This window comes from Gossypium hirsutum, chromosome A04 (genome assembly GCF_007990345.1).
Source record: "Gossypium hirsutum isolate 1008001.06 chromosome A04, Gossypium_hirsutum_v2.1, whole genome shotgun sequence".
Taxonomy (NCBI): Eukaryota; Viridiplantae; Streptophyta; class Magnoliopsida; order Malvales; family Malvaceae; genus Gossypium; species Gossypium hirsutum.
This window is the reverse complement of record NC_053427.1, coordinates 63,922,586-63,931,365: the sequence shown is the minus strand read 5'-3', so window position 1 is coordinate 63,931,365 and position 8,780 is coordinate 63,922,586. Positions and strand designations below refer to the sequence as shown.

The 8,780-nt window shown below is 34.6% G+C and overlaps 1 long non-coding RNA gene across 1 annotated transcript; it reads right to left on the bottom strand.

Moving 5' to 3' along the window:
* Positions 1-472: 472 nt before the first annotated feature.
* LOC121228130 (uncharacterized) lies at positions 473-4,782 on the bottom strand. The gene is made up of 4 exons (XR_005925601.1): positions 4,573-4,782; positions 4,357-4,453; positions 2,425-2,503; positions 473-1,396 (listed from the first exon to the last, which is right to left on the bottom strand). It is a non-coding gene; the product is annotated as an uncharacterized lncRNA (long non-coding RNA).
* Between the last annotated feature and the right edge of the window lie 3,998 nt (positions 4,783-8,780).

Sequence of the window (8,780 nt, the reverse complement as noted above, 5' to 3'; positions counted from 1 at the left end):
AGTGCAACCATCTTCTCGTGGAGTGGAAGACACGCGATAGGAGGCTAGGAGGACAACACACTCAAGCATGGAGAAAGATGGTAGAGACGAAGACGAAGTCGAGGGTGAAGATCAAGACAAGGACGACAGTGGAGATGAAGAGGAGCATGAGGTTGATGGTGAAGACGAAGATGACAAGGACGATGGTCACGATCCGGTAGAGGAGCCAACACTAGTAGTTGTGTGCAAAATCCTATGCGCACCAGTCAGCTATCGCCTTGTGGCACACATTCGGCTCGACTACGCCAATGATTTATTTTTAATTTACTTAATGTGATGTAAATATAAGGTACATCAATAAAATAACGAAGGATTTTTTTGAATATTTTTATTGGAACTTATATTTATCTTTGTTAAATTCTAATATAAATTATATGTAAATTTGAACATCTATTTAACATTTGATATGAAATATTTAACTTTGGATAGACACCTTTATTGAACTATACATAATAGAGGTACAAAGACTAACTCATGAAAAATAAAAAAGTTCAACATCTATTTAAAATGAATGCTACCGACGTTGAGGCCCCAATGTACCCCTCAATATAGAATATGTTGCCTTCGTATGCCCTGTGTTTCTATAATACCCATATAACCTCTATTGATTGTCCTTTTCTCGAATATTCATATCAGTATGTATCCGAGTGAAATTCGAGTGACCTTTCAAGACGCGACTTAGGTTCATGTTTGGTGTTAACTCATACAGTGCACTGGACACTGGTGGCCAGATATTCTCATCTGGGATGGGTGAGAATTCAGGACTCCAAGCACTATACATGTGTTCTAGTCTATACACATCATTGATATAAGGTGTGTACTCAATTCGTAGGTTTGCATATGTGGCAATTACATGTGTACATAGAAACTGAAGTGCTTGGTACCTCTTACAATCGTAACCCTCCTATTGAGATGACACAATATAAAGCCCCTAACATGTCCTGGTCGGGCCTAGCTTACTCCGTGACACAAAATTTCAAGTTTCAAAGCAAGTGGTAGACTACATACATAGTGTTCGCTCTCGCTATATTTCATCTAATTTCTTTCATTACATTCTTACACCAAACATGACCGCCCACTATTTGTCCAGCATACACCTTGACCGCTTTGGAAATAAAGCAGTGAGGAAAATATGTTTATTTGACAATCGAGGTTATTGAAAAATGACGTGTCCCATTCAATAGGAAATTGATGCATTCAGCTAAGTTTGTCATCATGTGCCCGTACTGCAAACTCACGTCATATGATTGTGTCCATTATTCAAAGGGCATGTTCGTAAGGTAGTTCGCACTTGCGTTGTTGATGGCGTGCAAGTTATCCGACATCTCATGGAAACGATGTTGGACAAGCTCATACCCTGTTCAGAAAAGTATACCCATGAATGTAAACAATAAACGACGATATTAACTTAAGCATGATTTGGGATAAGGTAGAAACTACAAACCCATGTCAATGCACTTATCTCGCTCACTTTCTGAAGGCCATTTTATGTGGTAGTTGGAGCTGACATGTCATATGCAGTACTTATGGTGGGTGCGGTCCTAAAGGTTACCATACCGCTCAATAATAGACAAGATTCTGATTCTCATGTCTGATATGATACATATGTTGGGTTGCGAGTAAACACGATGACACAATAGGCTAAGGAAGAAATCATAGTCATCTGCCTTCTCGGAGGGAGTTATTACAAAGACAATCGACAAAATCCTTAGATTACCATTTTAGGAAACCAAAATCAACATTAACGCTAATACCTCTCGTACAGCTATGTGTCGTCAATTTACACCAAAGGCTTTTTGTAGTGTTGGAAAGCTTACTTGCATTGATCGAATGTCCAAAAGAATTAGTGGAATACTCTTTTCCTAGAGACCAGACAATCATCGAAGTATGCTGGGTGTGTTTCTAGATCGGTTACGGAACTTGGTATATACTGATCCAGTACTTGATACCATTGCCATAAATAGTTGTACAAATTGTCCCAATCGTGATGCAACTTACCTATAGTCTTTTGTTTTGCGACTATGTAACACCCCTGTACCCAACCTAATTACAGAATCAAGTATAGAAGTGCTACATTGGTTTTCAGAAACTCCAATATTAATTTCTAAATAAAAATAACATTATAATTTGTACATATTAATTCCTAAGGTTTACCTAGTTTAACCCTTGTACAAATCTCAAATTTTAAACCAATTTAATTCAAATGTAAATCATAATTAAGCATTCTAAAATTTAATTTTTCTTATATCACTTAATTAACATTTAAACTATTTCATATGAAATAAGCAAACATCAAGTATCACATTTAATTCCCATCACATTCAACCTTAATACACACACCTAGGTACATACCATTTATTGAAACAATAAAAATTAATACTTTACCCTTTTCTTGTATCCATTGATATGATGAGATGAGGTGCCTTCAATCTTCAAAGATCCATTTTTTTCTCTACTTTTTAACCTACGCGTATAAACACGCGTTAAGCTATTGCTAGCTTAGTAAGTACAACTATTATTTAGATCATAATCTATATTATAAATTATAACTTATTTATTATTACTACACAAAATCATTTAAATGACCTGCTTGTATTTATCATACATAATTTACCAATTAATTCACTTATTCTTACAATTAAGTTCACTTTTATTATTATTTACTCATTATCCACCAACTAAACATATTGATTTAGTTATCATCTATATAATACCAGAATCACATGATTTATTTTAGATTTTCATTTATTCCATTTAACTAAAATTTCTGATAATTTACTTTACTTGTTTCAACCATACATTTTCTCATTTCTTTAAATTTTAAATCTTTTCAATATACATAACCTATATAATTCAATAATCACTAAAATAGTCGTGTACCCTTTTTAGAGGCCCAGCAGACTTAATAGAACACACATGATATATGGAACAAATACAGAGGTACATTATTATGCACTAATGAACAGAGAGCACTAAAGTGCTATTCAGAAAGTACAGATGTGCTAAACAATTTCAACTTCTTCATTTCTTCAATAAATCAAAAGATCAATTTTACTCGTTTTATAATCTCATTTTCTTACCCCTATTAACAAGACTCGGACCTTGGCGAATACACGGATTCCAATCAAACACATCAGTATGGCATATTGTGCCTAAAATGGTACATAGTACCTGATCAGTATACGACACATAAGTGTATGAAACGACACACGAGGTGCCTGATACGACACACGAGGTGCCTAATACGACACACGAGGTGCCTGAAATACGACACATAAAGTGCCTGATCGGTAAAGCCGATAAATCCCGTAGTCTTTCAAATCCTATGACATGCCAACTATATCCGACTCAGCCCGACTAGTTAATAAGGTATTCAATTTTCATATTTCAATTCAATCACTTTCTCATATTTTCCATTCAAATCATTCTCAATTTAAATCACAATTCAATTCAGTACTTATTAATATTCCAAAATTCACTACAACATATATATTTCTCATTTTAAGTGTTATGAACTTCACTTTTCTATTTCTAATATAAAAATTTTCCCAATTTTACGAGTTAACCTTTAATTTCCACAACTTAGGAAATAATTGTAGTTTGAATTATAAAATTCATATATTCTTTTATTTTCCACCATATGTTTTATTATCAATATTTCCTTGTAAACTTTTATAACTTTCATATTTAATCATTTTTTTCTTTATCATAAAGATTCTCCATTCACTATTAAACAATTTTTCTTTCATATCTCACTTAATTCACATAATTAATTCTACTATCTCATTTTTTCGCATCAAATTTCTATGTATTTTACTTGTATCATTTCCACCACATGTATTTCTCAAGTCTTTCAATTTAGTCCATATTTCCGCAAAATTTCACATTTTCCCATAATTCACCACTAATCGTTATTAGTTCTTTCTTTTTCATGTTATTTTACGTTTTTAACACACTAATCCTTGTCCTTCATTTTTTGTATCAAACTTATGTACATTATTTCACATATTTCTCTTCACATTTACTTACATAAATATATAATTCCATCAACTTTTACATCCTCTACAATTTAGTATTTATTTATTTATTCTATTTTGCACTTTAAATCTAATTTTTTTTCACATCTCTTTCAATTTCTTTATCACATATTACTTAATAAATACAATCAATTCATTATTTATTATATTTAATAATTATCAAGCTTTATTCTTCAGTTATTTAACTTATAAATTTGTATTTAAATACAATATTAAAATTATATTCATTCTAACAATTAAACTTCATAATCAAAACAAGTAAGAATCTAGTTGTACTTACAACTTTAAGCTTGAAATCAACTTTCTTCTCCTCCTTCATCCTTTGTCCACCACCTTGCTTTATTTCTCTATTTGTTTATCAACTTCCTTCACTTTTTCTTCAATTTTTCATAGCAAAATACACAATATTTTCATATTAAAATCATGTTCACATATCATAATTCATGTATTCTAATCAAAACTAACATGTAATTCAAGAGAAGTTAATAGTTCTTACCTCAACCACTTATATTCAAGTCTAATCTTTGTTTTCTCTCTCCTCCAAAACTCCCATGATTGCTCTTCTCATGAAATTAATGTAACTATTATTTCTCTCCATTGATCTCACTCACAAATCATGAAGAAATTTAGGAAAAATTAGCTTAACTGGTTTGTATTTGGTGAGAGAGACTAAATTGAAAGAAAAATGAAAGTTGAAAATGGTGGGAATGGTGGCTGACGGAAATAGTTAAGGGCTTTTATAGCCTTTTTTTTAATCATTTTCTTTCTCCATTTTTCTAGTTTCTTCATTAAAAATATCTCTTTTATTTTATTTACCATTTTATCCTTAATCATTACCTTCCATAATTATTTTTTCAATTCATTTACCATTTTACCCTTTCACTTTTTCTATAATAACACCCATATGTCCTATTTCCTTTGGTATATTTTCACCTCTAGTCCCTCTTCCTTTTTCATCAATTTAATTTAATCCTCCAACACCCAATTTTCTCACATTATCCCAATACTTTTCATTAATTTAATCGGTTCCCAAAATTTATATTAATATTTATATTTTTCCAAATTTTTTATGCACCTATCTTTTATGTCTCATAATTCTTTAAATTTCTAAATTAAATTTTCTCAATATTTCGACAAATTTATTGTATACTTATCACTGCTCAAAACTCTAAAAAAATTTTTGAGGATGTTACAATGTAATTGTGCTGGCTACGGATGTTGGCAATCAACACTGGGACGGGAATCATAGGACTCGCCTTCACCATTGGTAGAATAATGTTATAAATCATATCCGATTCTAGTCTAGGATGACCTTTCAAATTATGAGTTAAAGTTAAGTAATCGAAAAACAAAAAAACCCTGGTCAGGTCACAATATGTTAGAAAATAGAGTGATCTCACTATGCACCTACTGCAACACAAGTATGTGGACCAGAATACTTTTTTATCATCCACAAGCCAATCTTCTTTCGAAAAGATGCCATGATTTTCCATTTGCACCTCTCGTTGTGCATTGCGTATTCACTCTCAAATTTCTTCGTCCAAGACTTTGTGACATGATAGTTCACATCATTCCTGAAGTTGTACCACTTCAATGCAGCAAGGAAAGCATCATTGTTTGAATATTTCATGTCAACATCTAATATCCGGACAAATGATGATGAGTTTTCATGATCAAGTGTTCTATACGGGAGCTACCAAAACTCTAAACCACCCTTCGCTAAGAGGTCGGTATTGGTCATGTGAGGCAAAGGTTCATATGCCCTAAATTATAGAGCTAGATCCAAAACATTGCTTGAGCCATTATCATCAAAACCGCAAGGTTCTGGCTCCATTGGAACCTTCTTTGGTCCAGAAAAAAGTGTTATTTCCAAACTATTCAGACCACACTGTCGGATTGGATCTACTCTAACTCCGATCCTTTAATTGCATACATTGCCCTTTCTTTCTCGCATGCATCTTCTTCCTCATTTATACATTCATTTTCACCTTCAACTAAGGGATTCGATGTACCCTCGTCAGACTCAATCATAGAGAGTAAGTAATCAGTTCTTCCATACCCTATATGCTCAAAAAAATCTGTACTGGATTGGTGGTCGGTGCAGGTTGATGCCCTCAGTATAAGTGCTTATACCCCGGGAAATCGATCCACCAAAGTTGAAATCGAACGCACTGGTTGAATGTCGAGCCTGAGTGTTAAGGTTCGAGTTACACTCATACCCCGACTGGAAGTAGCCGTTGAAGTTTAAATCTATGCCGAAAATCAAAGAATGTCTACCCATAAATGTTTCGAGGAATCATAGTAGGAGTTTTGTAACAAGCTAGTGAGCCCATTGTACAACAGTGTAGTAGGACTTTCTACTTCAGTTTTGGTTTCAACATTAGTCACAACGGTGGCTGAAGGTGGACCTATCAAAAATCGAAGAATGTCTACCCATAGACATTCTAGGGACATCATAGTAGGAGTTTTGTAACAAGCCAGTATATCCACCGCGCAATCGTGTAGTAGGACTTTCTACTTCAGCTTTGGTTCCAACATTAGCCGCAAAGGTGGCTGAAGATAGACTTGGTCTATCACCCTCGAAAAACTTGACATATAACTCTATTATAGCATTTCCACTTAAGTAGTGCAATGATATGACTGCCTCGAGCTCGAGCTTATCTTTCACATCAAATAGCTCATACTTGTAGGGGTCAACGAAAGCAAGATATCTACATTGCATGATTAATTTCCTGGGATCTTACGAATACCACCCCGACTTTTGTATTATAGATTTGATCATCGTAGTTAATAACGAATTTCATTCATCAACCCATTTCAATATCAGTTACGAATTGGATGAGTAGAAGCAAAAAAATCAGTAGACAGTTGTCCAAAGAAATGCTGACAACTCTTGCAACTCAACTCTTCGATGTTTGATATAAATTTGTTACGTGCCTAAGTTATGAATATTTCATACTTTAATAGGAAAATGAAACAAGGAGAAAGGGAATGCATGCTTCAAAATTGATTTTTGAATGCGCGCTTTCGACAAATAATGATGATGAAATGAAAAATAATACTTGAAAATGCGTTTCACAAGTCATATAATTTCATTAGAAGTGTGCTTTAGAGGGTATTTTATGCCTCATAATGTGCATCAATTTTGTAGAAAGATTTTCAGGGTCAGGTACTTCTTTTTCCAGCCTTTTTGAAAAATGTTAGTGAACGCTCATCCAGTTGAGCGTGCTTCCTTCCTAACATGGTAGGAAAGTGCACCAAATGGAAAGCACATCCAGCTTGTTGTGCTTTCTTGCCATGCCAATAGGGAAGCACACCCAGCTAGATGAGTCTTCATTAACATTTTTAAAAAGGCTGATAAAAAATATATGTTCGAAACAATCTTTCTGTATATTTGAAGCACGTTTTGAAGATATTTGATAAAGACGCTGGTCTTGCAACGCGTTTTTAACCACAAGGATTTTCTACTTTGCAAACTCACATTTCCTCCGCACTTATAAAAGGAGGTTATCACTCCATACTCCATCGTCCCTCAAACATCATCTCTTTCAATCTTCATCCCTCTATTATACAATATTTCTATTTATTTGTTTTCTTCCCAACTTCAGTGTTACAAATTTTGGCCGCTAATAAAATTTCCTGTTCGAGGTATTCTTGAATCGTTGATGATGCAATATTGCTCCAAGATGCATATATTTCATATATCCTACCAAGAGGGGACCATTACCTCCAAAACCTATCTTGTGAAAGTCGAGTTTTGGGGTGATTTTCCTTTGTACGATTACGGGTGTTCGAGTGGAAGTCTACGTAGAGGTCTCAATCGATGGTCGTTATACGATCATAGATTGAAATATAATGGGGGAGCCAGTATGTGGCCACAAGCTCAAACTTTTCGGATACTCACAAATGTTGCCTTATAAATATCATATAGAAGTTTGAGGGCATAACTATAGAAAAAATCGTGGGGCTTCCCGCTATAATCGGTGTAATTTTTTTGTCCATCTTCACACTACCGGTATCTTTAACCTTCCTTCTTATCCGAAGGCCGACACCGCTATGGATGTAGGAGAACTCTCAGGTGGGGAACAGCTATTGTGGGTGATAATAGTTTTCGTTATTAAGCAACTCATTAATAAGTAAAACCACTGTCGTGTCGACCTAAGTTTGACCTCTATTGTGTCGGAACATTCGCTCTTCGCCTGAGAGCCCTATTGTGTCCACCTTAATGTCAGCCTTCGGATAAGAATGAAAGGTTAAAGATATCGGTTGCTTGAAAATAGAGAATTACGTCGATTACATCGGAAATCCCTCCATTTTTTTCCTATGATTATGGCCTCAATCTTATGTATGATATATATAAGGCATCATTTGCGGGTATCCAAAAAGCTTGAACTCATGACCGTATAACGACCGTCAACCAGCCCTCAGTTATACCCGAACCCATGACCGCATCATGAGTGTCGATTGGGACCTCTATCTAGACTTCGACCAGTGACCGTATCAAGCAATGTCACCCCAAAACTTAACTTCCCTAGGATGAATTTTTGAAGTAATGGTCCTATCCCGCCATGACATATGAAATGTATGTGTTCTGAAGCGCATTATCACATCCCCAACCCCTCAAATCTACCTATAAACCTTCGTGATTTCACCCTTAAACCTTAACCTTAAACCCTTAAAAACCCTAACCTCAACAAAAACCCT